Source organism: Melozone crissalis, unplaced genomic scaffold, assembly GCF_028551555.1.
Source record: "Melozone crissalis strain CALT ecotype California unplaced genomic scaffold, PUWL_Pcris_2 ptg000004l_1, whole genome shotgun sequence".
Classification (NCBI taxonomy): Eukaryota; Metazoa; Chordata; class Aves; order Passeriformes; family Passerellidae; genus Melozone; species Melozone crissalis.
Window position 1 is genome coordinate 12,358,683 of NW_026535782.1, and position 16,536 is coordinate 12,375,218.

The 16,536-nt window shown below is 39.8% G+C and overlaps 1 protein-coding gene across 3 annotated transcripts in view; it reads right to left on the reverse strand.

Moving 5' to 3' along the window:
- The window catches only part of PLXNB2 (plexin B2), a 252,944-nt gene that overhangs the window by 137,591 nt on the left and 98,817 nt on the right, over positions 1-16,536 (reverse strand). The window lies entirely within an intron of this gene.

Genomic DNA, 16,536 nt, shown 5'->3' on the forward strand with positions numbered 1-16,536 from the left:
CTACAGTTTACCCAGAAATCTGCTTTAAAGGCTAACTTTTCATGCTAGACCAAGAAGAGCATCTATTCCATTTTCATCTGGTGATCAAGGCAGCATATCAGAGAGGAAAGATACAAAAAAATACTTGAAAACTGCAAGGGGGACCAATTTTCAAGGTGAAAAAACCCCACCTGAAAGTCTAAAATGGAATACCATTGAAGAAGTTATAAAATCCCACACCAACAATAATCTTTGACAGTTGTCTAAAACACTCCATATTTTGGTGGGGCTAACACAGTTGCAACACTGACTTGAGATTGTTGGGACATAGTGATTTTGTTCCAAACATTTGAAAGATTGAGAACTTTCTAGATTTAGTAGCTACAAATGGAGCATTATAAAACAGATTGCAAACTTCAGATGTATATTTTAAAAAATGTTTTGGTAGGAAAAAAATGAGACACTGTTCTATAAATACCTTTTCTGTTTCACATTATCTTTCTTTGGGTATATCCAGTGGTACAGCAGTAAGAGCAAAACCACAATGCCAGAATATTACACTAGCCCCTCCCTTTAACTATAAAATAAAAATAATTCTGACCAATGCCCCTATTTTTAAATATATAAAGCAATAAGAAAAAACTGTTCCAGATGAAGCTTTCCCAACATCTCCAACTCCACAAATATCAGCAATCCTGGCTGGTAGTGCAGGTTCCTCCTGTGAGACCAAACTCCTGGCCAATACTAATTTGTTTCACATTGCTCAAGCATAAATGTGAATTACTGGGATTTGAAACAACCTGTATCATGCAGAAGTGGTTCACTTCAATGTTCCACAAAGGGATGGAGGGAAACAGCCAAAACCCTACATTTTGCTACCCCTCTCTCTTTTTTTAAGACTTCAAGAACATGGCTCAGACCAACAAATCCAGAATTTGTCCAAATTGAAATAACTGCTTTGATCCATTTCTTAAGAAGAAAAGCTAACCAAGTAACAGTGGGTAAACCAGCTTTTTCTTGGGGATTCTCTCTTAACATTTTCTGTCAAGAAAAGAAACCACATTGTTTCCAAATATTTCATTCTAGTACAGCAGTTCAGCAGAACAGGCACAAGCCATTTTCTCTAAGGCCACCTGAAGCTGAAAAAGCAGTTTTGAATTGGAGGAACACACATGGTCATGCAGAGGAGAAGACAACAAGACCCCTAAAACATTTCACAATACTACATGAATTGTTCTGTTACCTTCAAAGTATGGAACACTGGTTATGAGTCTGATTGACTTGGTGATGTTGAAATGCTATCAATGAACTCAATGAAGTTAATTCAGCCCTATATCAAAATACTCACTTTTGTCATTCTAAATTGCCTAAAAATAGGAGACGACCTCCCCCCCACTCATTAATTTAGGATAATAATGTTATTGCACTGTCTCCTCCTCACTAACATAGTTTAAAAGGGATGAAAATAAATCCCAAAGGAGGATGTCACTGAGAGAAAAACTGAAATTCACAAATATATTTTCTTTTAATAGTGGCTCTTTGGGGGGGAGGGGGAGTGGTGTGGTTGAGGGTGTGGATGCTTGGGTATGAAAACATTCCCTTTCATATGGAATAAGAGGGTCCTCTGAAAGTTGCTATGAGCACACCACTGTACATTGGATGACAAGGTGACCTTTCCTTGGTAAAGGAAAAAAGAAAATTTTATTCTCTGGTTCCAAGACCTATCAATGCATTTCCTTGCTTTGCCTAGGCTATACAAAGTTCATACACGTAAAGGAAGAACATTACTCTCCGATAAGAGAAAGAAGAAGGAAAGCAAGAAAAAAAATTGAAAACTTCAGTGAAAACTTCAGTCTGGACAAACAAGGAACTCATTTTTACCTCCAAAAAGGTTAAGGTCACCAGACTAGTGCTCGCAGTTTCTCTCTGTGGGGACAAAAGAATACACCACAAAGCCAGTAGCGCATGTATCACAATTGGCAGCTGGCTTGAAAATGGTCGAGTTCAATTGACTATGAAGAATGAATTACCCTTATGTTTGAACAAAAAAACCCTCAACCTGATCTCACCAGGCCAGAAGCACAACCACATTCCAGCCTCAATGTGTGACAGCGCACAGAAAGCGAATTTCAATTTATTCTGCACATTTGAGCACACACAAAAGCCTATATGGTTCTCATTAAAATAAAAGATATCTTCAGTCATCTGAAGGAGCAAAGAGTGATTTAGATTCTTACTTTCATTCAGAAGAAATAACTTACCCTCCTGTTTGTGCTTCCTCCTGATCTGCGACTTAAGTCCCTTATACCACTTTTCATCTTTATAAACAACCACCAGTAGATTAAAGATCTTCTCATATTCATTCCACACTCTTTTTTTAAATGGAAATTTCTTTGACAAAGTGCAACAAAGCATTCTCTCTGAAAGAAAGAGCACTGCAGATACACACCACTTTCAGAGAGGACATTCAGATGCAGCTCCTCAAAGTTTAGTAGATTAGCTTAACAATGTTGTCAAAAAGGAGCTATAAACCTTGCATGAAGGGTAGCTTTAGTGGTGGCAGAGGTTTAACAAGCTCATTCATTAATGACCAGTGTCTTTGGGGTGCTTTGGTGGACCTTCAAGGAGCAGGTGTTTCTGTTTTCTCCCTGCCTTTCTCCCTGCTCTCCATGGTGTCTGGCACATTCTCCTTGCATGCCGGGCTGCCCAGTGAGCCGGGCTCATCCACCAGACCCTGCTGAAAGGACAAACTATGAGACAGGAGGAACAGAATATATGACAAAAAATAATTCACAGGATTATCTTTTTTTTGCATTCACAAGCTTCTTCTCATGTATTTCTGTGTGAAAAAGTGATTCCAGTTTAAGTATGCAAGGCAAACTTACGTTCGCGTGAGTGGTGTGAGATGTTTCATCTGGACCTTGCGTAGGGCCAGCTCAGGCACACAGAGCCTGAAGAAAAAGCTTCATAGGCAAATGAGGAGAATAGGTATCTATTTAATACCAATTAAGAAAAGACACTGAGGAATTAGAAGAGGGCTACAGTTAAGAAGTTCTAATGCAATCACTTTATTTTGGTGTTTAGGCCCTACCTACGCAAGGTTTTCCTTGCTGGAACATCAGCATGCCTTGCAGAGGCTACTGCTTGTGCTTGAGAGACTATCAAACACTTTTCAAAATATTATGCAAATGAGTCAGAAGGGGCTGAGAGACAGCAAGATTCTAAGAATACAATGAATTAAACATAACTGAAGTGCACGCAACAGAAATCAAGAAACAGTCCATTTGCATCAGCTGTAGGTGTTTATGAAAGAAAATTATGTCAGTGTTTGTCATGTTACAGGAAGCAGTCTGGCTTGATTTGTAATTAAAAGGGAAGCTTAATGCATATAGCTACTTTAAAATTATGTACTTAAAACTTAGGCAAACTACTGTTTTAATTTAATTAAAAGCCAGTGATCTGATTACTTTGCACAGAATCTGAATCTTGAAAAAACCCTATAAAATGTCAAATGAAAATTTGAAATTCTACTTCCCTCTAGCAAGCTTAATTCAAACACTATTACTAGGTTTTTGCTGACATATCATCTAAAGCCAGGACAAAAAGGCTGAAAAAGAGTGTTTGACAAGAAGATAATTAGTCTTAGTTAAGTCAGGAGCTACCAAGAATTGCACTCCTAAATATTAAAGAGAACATTAACGTAGTAGGAAATTTCAACAGGAAGTATTTTAGTGTTTACAGCTTGCAACAAAATAATTAAGAACAAAACGTGCTATAATAATATCAATTCTCACTGGAACTGCTTTAATGGGTACTTTTTTTTGTCTCTCTGATAAAAGAATAAATATCTTAAATCTCTAATAGCACTTACATGATATTTAAGATTCTGACAAAAAGAAACCTTAAATGAAAGTGAAAGGAAATGCCTAGATAGAATTTGTCTCACCACTTTAAACATCCATTTTTCATTAGGAGAGGCAATAATGGTGCCAGTGGCCACACTGCCTCCCATTAAGTTCAGAAAATTATTTTGCAAAATTAGAATGCCCCTGTGAGTGATGAAGATGCATTAGGCCTCTCCTGAGGAGTTACATATGAGCTGTATATTCCAGTGATATTATAGGAAATCCATACTCTGGAAGACAGGCCACCATAGCCAAAGGCATGCCTTGCAGCAAAACAAAACCCAAAAAACCAGAACAAAATCAAAACTAGAAAATAAGATTAGTAAGTGTTAACTAGCAATCAAACCACCTTAAAAGATGTAGGGGAAATACTAAGATACTGTGCTGACCACAGCAACAGTTATTCCATTCTGGAGGCTGAGCCCTGGCTCTGCCATCTTTACAGCCTTCACCTCCATGTAGGTTACTACAAAAGGGAAGTTGCATTCCAAAAGGTAGGGTGGTTTTGGTTTTCTGGGTTATTTTTCTTTCCTTTTCCTTTTTTTTTTTCCTTTTTAATGGAAGACACTGCATTGCTTTCTCTTCCCCTAGCAAATAGCTCAGAGCCGGAATGCAGAATAAATGTCTCAAAGACTCCTCTGTGCTGGAGGGCTTAGCAGGAAGCCAGCAGCCTCAACATCAACCAGATGTGTCACAACAAGTTTTGGGGGGAGAGATGTGTTTGCTCAGGGTCTGAGAGGGCTCAGGAGGGACTTTCTCTTACAATACAGGCACAGGAACAATTAAGGAAGGTGGGAGTAGGCTCAGCAAATATTTCCCAGCATGAATGATGCCTTCCTTCAAAGCACCCCCATCATTGATTCTTCAATATTTTAACAGGGCCCTGATGAGATATACACACCATTTAGCTTGTATTAAATAAAACTTTCAGAACAGGGAAGGGCCAAGAACCCCAAAGACCTTGGAGGTTTTCCACAAGGGCAAGCAGGGTATGTGATGATTTTGTTCTGAAAATCTGGAGTATTCTCAGGTTGACTATGATCTTCAAGCTGTTATGGCCTCTCCAAACCAAGAACACAGAAGCCAAATTTAATCCTGGGTAAGTACATCTCACTAGCTCCACATAATTCTGAATTATTCTCTTATGATGTAGCCATGTAAGGCACTTAAAGAATATGTGCCTGCTCCAAGCAATCCAAGAATCTCATCTAGAAGCAATTAGGAGTATGCAAGTACTTAGGGAAATTAGTCATTAGTTTGCAAATCCAGATTCAGAGAGTCTCTCAGTTACAAGAATCACTTGAGTTTAGTTCACTCTGCTTTTTAGGTGTTTTTTACTGCCTTTTTTTTTTTTTCTGAAAGAGCATAGGGATAATGCTGCACAGTAGTAGAAATTTGGAAGTACTTGCATAGATCATCCCACAACAATTAATTTTGTTAAATGATGTAGAAGGAAGAAAATGCTTGAGAAAAAAAAAAGTCTAAATGAAACAGAACAAAAGAAAAGCAGAATAGCAGGAACACTCAAACAAAAAAAAAAAGTGGAAATCCAGGGTGCAGACAGATGTCAGGAAAGAGAAAGGAATGAAGCAGGGAAAAAGAAATAAATTTCTTATCTCCCCCTCTGCTTACAGTTCCAAATTTCAAAATAACATCCAAAGGAGCTCTCTTCCAGACAATGTAACAAGCACAAAGACCCACCTGTAGTAGGCAATCTCTGCCTCCAAAAACTCTTTGCACACATTTCAGGTCTAAAGCATGGAGAGCAGGCAATTAGCAAACGAGAAGCCCTGTCTGTAGGCAGGCACATTCCAAATCCAGCTGTCATATGATGCAAATACACAAGTACAGTAATGCCAATGAAATCCACCTGTGCTGCAGGCTGAACTCGACTTTCTTGCCCCACATGTGTCTATGGACTCAGCATTACCACACCATCCTACTTCTTTTTTTGCATGAAGGGGAAGTTTGTAAATATGCTAGAGTAATGCTGGATGTATCCAGGGGGGACCTGTGGTTTCCCATGGGATCCTGAGCCTGTCTGTGGGGTTCCAATGTGTTGTGGTTATGGCAGCTACAGCATAAACTTGAGCAGTACTCTGCCACTGGCCAGGATCCCTCGGCTGACTCAGCCTGCAGCAGGTTATAAAATGTGGAACAGTCCATGTGCTGTCACAGCTGGAGCTTAAAAAGGGCAGGTGTGGCTGTGCTGAGTAATTGGTGGCCAAGTGGGCAGGAGAGCCTGTCTGCCAGGAGGAAAACTTATATACTTTTAATATTCCTTATCTATTACTTCACCTAGGAGCTGAGACCAACCAATGATGATCCAGGCTGTAAATGGGCCAAGGGAGTGGCTACATGGATATGGTGGAAAGAGAAAAATTCTAGGTTTGGGAACAGCAGTCAGGAGCTCAGACTGAGGCACCAACGGTGGTGCCACCACTATCCAAGCTGTAGGTTTTGGAATCAGTCAGGCATCAGCTGATGTGCCCCACTGGTACCAGACATGGATGGGCACCTGTACTTTGGCTCCAAGTCAAGCTTCAAGCTAACATCTTTTGTTTCAAGCAAACTATTTGTTTGGAACTGATGTGGAGGGAAAACAGCAAAAGAGACTGAAGTGTTTGGCACTGTCAAGCACACACAGATATTATATGCATTTCTTAAAGGGCACGCTCATGCCTTGGCATGCCAGGCAGCTCACAGTGCTCACTCTGCAGAGCTGATCCTGAGAAGGATGAGTGAACAAAAGCACACAGAGCATGTGGGCTGAGGGAGCAGCAAAAGCACATAAAAGGATTTTGGGTAGGTCCCGGCATTAGGAGATGTAAAGGTCTCCAGGGAGGAGGTCACTCACCACAGCTGGGGCATCCACACTCACCCCTCATGCTGAGGACATGAGGGTGAAGGCAGTAGGTGGAGGGTCCTGGGTGGTCCCAAGAATTGGGAGCAGGATGGGGGGGAGTCCTTTTCAGGTCACCAGCGTGATCCGAACAGCAGGGAGTGGGGGTGTGTGAAAGCACCTCTCTGCTCTCACTCCCCCACATATGACACATTTTGAGCCACTCAAAGGACACTTATGGATGACCTGTCTGCTCAGACAAATACATTGTAGATGCCCTGCCAGCAGCCCAAGAAGATTGTCTGCTCTTATTGCTGTCTGTGGGCAGATAACAATGGCATCACTTGGGAGACCCATTTCTGGCACCATGGCTGGGAAATGAATTCCTAAAGAATCAGTTCAGCCAGGCAAGACAACCTCTTAGCTGCCATCTACTCAGGAGGATAACAAACTTCCTAACTAACTTATAAGTGCACATATTCAAAATTTCTTATCAACGAGGCTTGATGTAAAACTAAAGCTCAAACAACATGAATAATAAATGAAAATGACTTGTACTCCTACACTTAGCAGGGCCCAGGGCTTTGACTTAAAAACTCCCTTTCTTCTCAAGACTGTTTCTCTCCCTTTTGCTCTGTATCCCAGTATGGGTTATATGGTTTTGCTGTGCCAAAGTAGAAAACCTGTCCTTACAGCTTGTGCTGCAGTAGAGAAGAGGAGGTGGGACTGTTTCGCAGAGTTTGGAAGGATGAGTGCCAAAGGACTGCATTAAAGAAATATTACAGCAAGCCTAAAGAAATACTAGCAATTATATAGCACCTAATGCCACAGTAGCCATATCACCCTGGTGCTGGAAACCTGAAATATATGCATGTACACATGGATGGACAGACACACAGACACACTCTCACAAAAGTTCATTTTAAGACATGCATCTTGGTGACTTGAACACCTGCAGCCCTAGGGTCTGAAAAACCAACAACAGGAAGAAATATAAACAAGTGACACAACTGTCAAGAATGCCAATCGGAGTATCCTGCAGTCACAGTATTCCAGCTGATCTCAACTGTTTTGGAAACAGAGTGGTTGACCAGTAAGATTTTGTATGTAGTTTTAAGTCTAAACAGAGCCTGAAGTGGGTGGACTACTAGAGGAGAAGGATCCTGCAGCAAAGTTCAGGACACTAAATTTGTGCTAAAAAAAACAACTACAGACTATGTGCAGTAGTTTTTGTGTTGTTTTGGTGTTTCTTTGCGATGAGGATGTATTTGCTTATGTGCTACCATGTTCTGGGCAAGAGTAAAGCATGAAAAGCAGATTACAAGTAAAAGAAAAGTGAATTAGGAAGTTGAAAAACAGGTAAAACTGGATCTGAACAGTTTCACTTCATTACAATGGAATTCAGCCCATGGCTGGAGGATAAATGTAGGTAGTGCACTTCTTTTCTAAAGAAGAAAAATACCTAAACCTGTCTTCCTTAAGGAATTAACTTATTGACTTTTCATTCAGTCATGGGAGTACTCAACATTTTCTCAGTCAGACAAATGAGTTACTACATGATGTTTGGAAAACTGACAGAGTCACATCTTTTCCTCTGTGCTTAAATGGAGTGATTATTATCACAGACATCCAGAACAACTCAAAAGTCCCTGTAATTTTTAAAAATTTAAAATTAAAAAAAAAATTCCTTACACAGTTTGGATGACAAGGCAGCAGAGGAAAGGAGTTTGAGGGAAAGATGTGCTTTGTAATATTACATAAGGCCACGAAAAACCATTAAAAACAATTAAACTGTCGTAACAGGAGTACCAATTCTGCCCTGCCATACCACTGATCAAAGAGCTCCAAAATTCTGCTCTGAATTGTAAAATGAGGAAAACGCAGTGCCGGCACCAGCCTGCTATTCAGACATCCCATGTGTAACATGGGAGCAAATCCAGCTGATTTAAATGCCATTTGCGGCGGCTATTTTTGAGCATTAGGAGCATGGGCTGCCCAAAAAGCAGGGCAGGTTCCCGCAGTTTGGGACTCCCTGTGCGCTGCTGCTGCCCTTGCTCGGCTCCTGCTCTGTCGCTCCCATCCCTCAGGGCGAGCCCTGCCCTACGGGGCGAGCGCTCCACACAGGAACAGCGCCCACACCTCGCACCAGCACAGCCTGCCATGCTGCAGGGCTACCCCTGGAGAGTCCCATGGGGGGGGATAGAGTGTAAGAGAATAGTGCAGAAGGTAGTCTCTCCCCTGAGGAGTTGCAGCTGTACCAATCACCAAAGATTAGGAACAGGCCCGACCTTAATAGGCCACAGCTGTGTCCAATAAGAAGACGAGTGCTACAAAAAAGTGGGTTAGCTGGGTGAGGAGAGAGATGGAGTTTGTTGGTTGTGCTGTGAGGAGCTGTCCATGAGAAATCACCGAGAAGGTATAGGAACCTTTGCAATACGATGACAGTATCCCGATGCTCTTTTCAAGTTAATTTCACCCATAAAGGTCTTTGAAATTATGTCAGAGCAATGCTATGTAGCTGGTGGAAGTCATGATTAGATAATCCTCCTGTGACAGCTACACCGCAACTTTCTGAGCTTCGCCTGGAAGACCTTATTCCAACCCAAGCCTCTTTCAAGTAGGAAACTATGAGGTTTCTCAGACTGAATTTTTATCCTCAGAATAAATCAAAACAAACAAGTTTCTGACCAAGTAAAATCGGAACCTTTATTGCCTGAGTTGAAAATGATGGCAGGTTTATTTTTTCTGTAGTGACCCCAGCAAACTCTTTAAAAAATACCCCCCTGCAAAAATGCTTGTATAAAAAAAAAATGTCATTTCCATTTTGTGTTTCATATAAGTTATAAACAATATTACTCAAGTTCTTAACAGCTTAAGTAGGAGGGTTTTCAAAAGAAGCTGTTTTTGTGGTTATTACTTGCCAGAGTATTTTTAGAGAGGGGAAAGCCCAAAATGAAAACAATGACCTTCCAAATAAAGCTGCATCAGAAAGACAACGGGAGAAGTCAGAAAAGACCAATCAATCAAAAATATCTTCCAAAGTGGAAGTGTCTACAAAACTGCAGTCAAATTATTGAAGTTCAAATTATATGTCTCTATGCCAGCCACTATTAGGCAAGAAATTCAAAATGTGCATTTTAAGATACCTTCTTTTTGTTTTTCTCATCCTTGTCTCTCCTACTCTCTAACCAGGTGAACAAACCATGAAATTATCTAGCTCCAAATCAACCCATCCATGCAATTACCTCACATTCCCCTGCCAAGTTTTATTGCCTAGCAGAAGTAAAATTAAAAGCTTTATTTAAAAGTTGAAAGTTACCAAAAGCCTATTTTACAGACTGAGACAAAATAGTATTGTTGAAATACATAGATTTCATCACTGATTGAAGTCTCTCAGTGTGGTTGAAAAGGAACAAATCAAATCCACAGTTATTCTGTGAGCAGAAATGCTTTAACCTAACAAACAGTGAGGATCTACTCCTAAAATAAGGCTCCTTTTCTACTCTTGTGCATAATACAAGCAAAACTCTTGCAGATCACATTGGACCATCAGTAAACACAATTTACAAATGAAGAAAAACCCACCACCCCCCAAAAAAAAAAACAAAACCAAAACATGCCAAGGGAGAATTAGGGACCTAGAATGTATGTGACGTACAGCATCCTTCAGCCTTTTCCTTTCATTCCAGTAAAACCACAGCACTAATGACACACAGATGGACAGCTGAACGAGAGGACTGTGTGTTGGCAACAAGAGTGACGTCCCCGGGCAATCTGGTGTGGCCCAGTGAGGACAGCAAGGACAGCCCTCTGCTCCACTGGGACTTTGCAGGCTGTAGGCACAGTGAGTGAGTAGCAGCTCTACAGAGGCAAGGTCACAAGTTGATTCAAGAGGTGGAATGAGGAAACGCAGGATGCAGCCAGAGGTTTTGCAATTTCATGGGTGGCTGAGATTTCCCACTGGATTCCATTCTCTCCTTGCACTGAGGAGGAGACATGGATCCCCCACCCACGCATTGCAAAGCTGCTCTGATTAGAGGGTAGCTCTTTACTTCATGATTTTCATTTTCCATGGTTCTCCGGCACAAAATCTGTTTAACTGGACATTTGTAGAAACAGAACATTGCTTCCATTACAGAGAAGGAAAAAACCCCAACAAACCTCAAAAGAGCCACACAACTGGATTATACCCAATTCCATTTTAAGATACAAGACATGCAAGATCTAAAACATAAGACACTCGTTCATCAGGAGACATACTTGATTGATTCTACCTTTTTAAAAACACCAAACTAACTCTTTTGTCCTCAAGCAAAACTAACCTCCTATGAGACACAGACACTATGCTACACAGGCTTTTGCTTTTAAAAACTGCCTGGGAAAGTACTTTTCGGTAGCTACACAAGCTCCCAACAAAAATACAGATCAGCTTGCATTCTGGACTTGGTGAATGATTAATGTAATTTGAAATCTAATCATAAACCCATTGCTGTTAGCGTTCAAAAACACATAATCACGGAGGGATTATATGCGGTGCTTTTTATTAAGAGCTCTGGGTGTCAGGGGTATATTCAACCCAAATCTGACTCCGACCATACATCCGAAATGATCATGTTTTTATACTCTATTGTTATATAACGTTCATGTTAATTATTAATATATTATTTATATTGTTCTATTGTATACATAGATTTAGCCCCCCTCTGAATTTCCAACATAGTTTCTCATTATTCTTCTTATGGTTACATAATAATTATATTTAATTACTAAACAATCATCACATCTAACAATTATATAATTTATCATACTGCTTACACAGGTGCAGTTGATCTGGGAAAACACAAAGCTTAACATTTTAGATTCTATCTTTAACTTTTTCCAGGGCTCCACTCTCATTGCCACCTAAATATTTTAATGGAACTGAAAAGTAGGACATATACTTTGAGCTAAAGACCTTCAATGCAGCACCCTTCTGCTGAGAAAATCTGAGTTTTAACAAGAAAACAACAAGAACAAGAAAAGGTAATACATAGAAAGAAGAGTAGTCTGGAGGAAAATAAAACCTTTTAAGATGAATGTCTGCAATGTTTCATACTGCTGTTTCAAAAAGAGATTGTTCAGTTGACCAAAAGAAGATGTAAATACCACGGTATATTTTGCTTTTCAACCTGTAAGAAAAATGTATCCTATGTTCTCTTCTACTATTAATCGTGATTAGATTAAATGGTTTCTTCCAGCAGTGGTTACCATCCACCACATTCTTTGAGAATTAGTGGTAGAACCAGTTATGGGAAGGTAGGGGAGTGGGGATTCTGTTGTTAAATGGTAGGAAATATACCAATAAGGTGTTTATTTACTGGCTTTATGCCTGAGAGATGTTAAAATTGCTCTTGAAGCTTCAGTTTTTGTGTGCTCAGCAGGCAGAGGGGTGAAAGCCACAGCACCATGACACGAGCACACCAAGCAGGAAAAGGAGAATGCAGCTGGTCATGCACATTTCCAGATGTAGAAATGGGGAGGAATTCCTGCTAACTACAAAATGAAGACAGAAGAGTGTGAAGGTCACCTTCACACTGTGTGCTCCAGTGGAAACAGAAGTTTAAAAGCCACCAATAAGTGAAAGCAGCTTCTAAAGCCACAAACAAACTTGAGATATGGATAGCAGATATCCACACACTAGGTCTGCTTGAAGATGACTTGTGATCAGAACTAAAACCATGGGCAGGTATTGTGTGTTTTACACCCATGTGGACTGTCCTCCCTTCTCTTCTGCCCCACGAGGTCCTCATTCCAGAAACCAGGGAGTTCTGACTGCAGCCCTGCCCAAGGCTGGCCAGGGTCCTGGATACCCTACAGCATCTGACCATGTAATGATCTATAGCATCATTTACATGGTAGCATGTTCAGCACAATTCAGAGAGCAGCACTGCCTTGTCTAGAAAAGGAGTTCAGCACATTTTTGCTGGTAAGGCATTTTACAACCTTTGGTATTAAGCACTAAAGGTGCTTAACTTGACTTGGAACATACCCATTTGAACATTATCAATTCATAATGCTGTGTTGACTGAGAAAGTATGGTCATTCTCCAGCAAGAGCGACTGCCAAATGAAATGGGGGATCAATTAATGTGATGCAAGGCTCCTCCCAGGAGACTCCAGAGCACTGAGGGGCCACGTGTTTCACCCAGTGTTTGAAGAGATGTGAACAAGCATAGCTGGTACTGTTGTTTTGACCTGGTGCCCTCATGTCCTTGCCCTTGAGTCAACCTGCATCTCCAGGAGTTGTAATTTCCCGCTACAGAAAAATAAAAGAGAGCATCCCTGGCTGGAGCATTTCAATATCCCCTCTCTGAGAAGAATGAGGACAATGTGGCTGGTTTATAACAACATGCTATCTGGCAGGATATGTGATTTCAAAGACAAGAGCATAAAGACAGAAAACAGGCAGAAGGGGAATGAAGATGATTTTCAACAAGAGGCACTTGAATAGTAAAATGATGAGATGCATATGAACATCAACTTAGAAAACCCCACATCAGTACATGGGAATGAAAAAAATATATGGAAGATAATTTCAGTCAGAAAGGACAGACTTAACTTGATTAATTAATGCCTACACTTCCCACTCCCTTTCCTTCCCAGTCACACCTGCTATGCTGTAGCTACATTATACACCAACAGAACAAGATTATTTATTTAGAGGATTGTCTACCTATCAGTTTATTTCCAGCTTCCACAAAATATGAGGGATCTTGCTAAGAAATTCAGAAGGGACCAGGACAGAAGACATGTACCTTGGCATTCTACAAAATTTGCTTCAGTCTTCTGGCAGTCTCTCTTCTAACACTCACCCACCCCACTCCCTGTATATTTTACTGGAAAGGGTTCTTCTAAAGAGTTGGCATCTACAAATCTAGCTATTAGACATTACTCCAAGAAAGTGAGGCTCATTTCTCTTGCAGGCAAAACATTTCTATTTTTTCCCTGGCTTGTTGTATGCAGGCAGAAAGGTGGAAGACAAAATACTTTTGCTTGTTTCCCGCCTCTCAACTCTCACAGATGGACTGCTCCACAAATAATAAGCGTGGAGTTTGTGAGCATATGCTTTTGGTTCCACCCAAAATTGGCAAGGGTCACTCTAATCAGGATAAAGCAATTTACAGCTCTTCAGCCTGTGAGATAGTGAGGACTATAGGTATAAAATTATTTAACTGGAATATTTACTCCGGACTAACCTATGTGCCTTGATAGCTAAATATTTTGTCATCCATAAAATTAAAGAAAAAAACCAGCATATCTTGATAAAGTAAGTATACTTTGATAAAGGCTGTTCATCTAGGCAAGAATATTCTATCTTACAATGTTACCATATTTTGATAATACATACTCATAAAAAACATCTAAATATTTGTGGACTCTGATCTAGTACAATGGACTCTTCTAATTCCTCAAAGGTGAATCTGAAAGATCAACAAGATTTTTCTGCTTACTTTAATGAATGCCTATAAATAATGAAGGCAGCTTACCCCTCTGTGCAGTAGAGGGACTGTCATCCATCAAGCCAATAATATCTGGTCAAGAAACTTTCACACATTAAATTAAATTCTCTTTGGAAAGGACTCATCAGATTTTGTATCTCCTCTCTTGTAAGAAACACGGCATCTCTCTCACTGATCAGCAAAGGAGTTGACAGGAAAATATTCTCTCAGCCATTCAGTATTGTTAGTAGAGCAGCAGAGAGGAGAATCGTGGGTTTGCATAGGCAAAAACTAGCCACAAATCCCCTGGTAGAACTGAGATGCAAAGCAACTGTGAAAAACAGAGAAGATTGATACTGAGAGCTCACAGTTAGTGAGTTTTAGGGACAAAGCTCCCCATTTCCCAAGGGCATTAATAAGACACTCAAATGGCATAAGTAATGCATTGAGATGCTGCATAAAATCACAATATTTTTGAAAAGTGAAAAGGTGTCCTCTCTCAAGGGATACTCAAATAAAGATATTATGCATTTCATTTTAAAAATATGCAATATGCAGGTACTGTTCAAATACATAGCTGACTAACAAAAACCTAGCTTATTAACCTTGGACAAAAGATTATTTTTTTACCTTCTCTTTTTCAAATCTTTGCTTTTCCAAATTCCCAAAAACCAAAACTAAACCCAGGAAATACCCTCCCCCACCTCCTCAACACAATTTCTTAGTCTTTCAAGTTGTCTTGTGAAGAAGCAATATATGGCTTTCTTTCCCCCTTCTGAGTTACCCCTTTCAGAGTCAGAAGTTTAATTTCAGGGTAATCTCCCTTTAAATGAAAATGAATTTGCACACAGGGCTGCACATACTAGAAAAGACTGACAGGTATTTTGGTGTATTTCTTTAAAAACAGTAAGAAATAATTTACACCCACCATTTTTTTATTAGTGTTTATAAAGTCAAATGGCTGCACTTATGTTTTAATAATATGCAATAAAGAGAACATCGTTTTCCAATGACTAGTCTAAATTAGCAACACTGCTGAACGCCAAATGCATAAATATTTTATTCCAAAACACTTACATAGCTGTGGTTTATAGCTAAAGTAAGCTGCACATTTATAGTCGACCTGTGATGATCAAACCACAGTACGTTAATTCTGAAATATATTTAATACTATTTCTACTTTCAGAAATACTTACAATACTATTTTACAAAACAAAAAATAAAAAGATGTCATGAGGCTGGCTTTGAAGTCTAGCATTACACATTTCTCTTTCAAGTACTGCTAGAAATAATTTGTTCTTACTTTTTGCATCAGCAATTGCAGGAAGTTTCTATCAATCCTTGGATGACAAACTACAGCTTAGAATTAGGACACCTGAGAGCAGGTTTAGGATGCTGAATTGCAGCACTGTGTTTTAGAGGATTCTATTTCCCAGCAGAGCCCAAATAATTATTAAAAAGAGCTAACTTTCATGGTATGCATTCAATATGAGTTGGACATGAATTCAGACTACTGTTTTAAATCCAAATAAATTTGGAACAATTGTTTGACTTTCAGGTTTACACCAACATCAAATTCTCAGCCCCAGGATTAATGGGATCACGAGAACATCAAGGACTTTTTGATTCTTTAAAACCCTTCCTCCTTCTCTACTGGAGGAATTCTGTGGTTTTCAGAGGAGATGGTAAATGATTCACAAAGTCCCCAAAACTGGAACAAATACAGTAACACTGATTCAGGACGTTTTCTTTTCAGGAAGGTGGCTCTTTTTTGCTACCCAGGGCTCAGTCTTATGAATGCTTAACAAAGTCCTGGCTCTCCTCCCTCTCACACAGTGTGATAGCTTCAGCACTGACATGCTAAGAGATATCCACCTTTCCCATATGGAAGTATATATTCAAAGGTGTCCTTTCTCTTCTGAGTAGTTTTGAGTACTCCTTTTGATCCACAAACATTTGGACTCACCAAGTAAACTTTAGTAATATTATAGAAGATATGAAAATATATAAACACTTGCACATATTTAAGGACTGCTCACAGTGCTTTTACAGTCAAGGTTTTTTTCATATCCAAAAATGTGTTCTAAAGTATGATGTTTAATCTCTAATGTGGCAGGATGGGGTGGCAGGAAGAACCTCACTTCATGGCTTAAAATTTAACCTCAGAATGCAGTTAAAAATATATGGAAGCTTGGAAGCTGATAATTTATCAGAACACTTGTCTGCATTCCAAGGCTGCCTTCCAAAGCATCATTTCATTAGCATGTTATTCTGGGGGAAGAAATCACTGTAAGTCTTAAAAGAAAGCTTCAGGTTTTTTTGACATTAGCTTG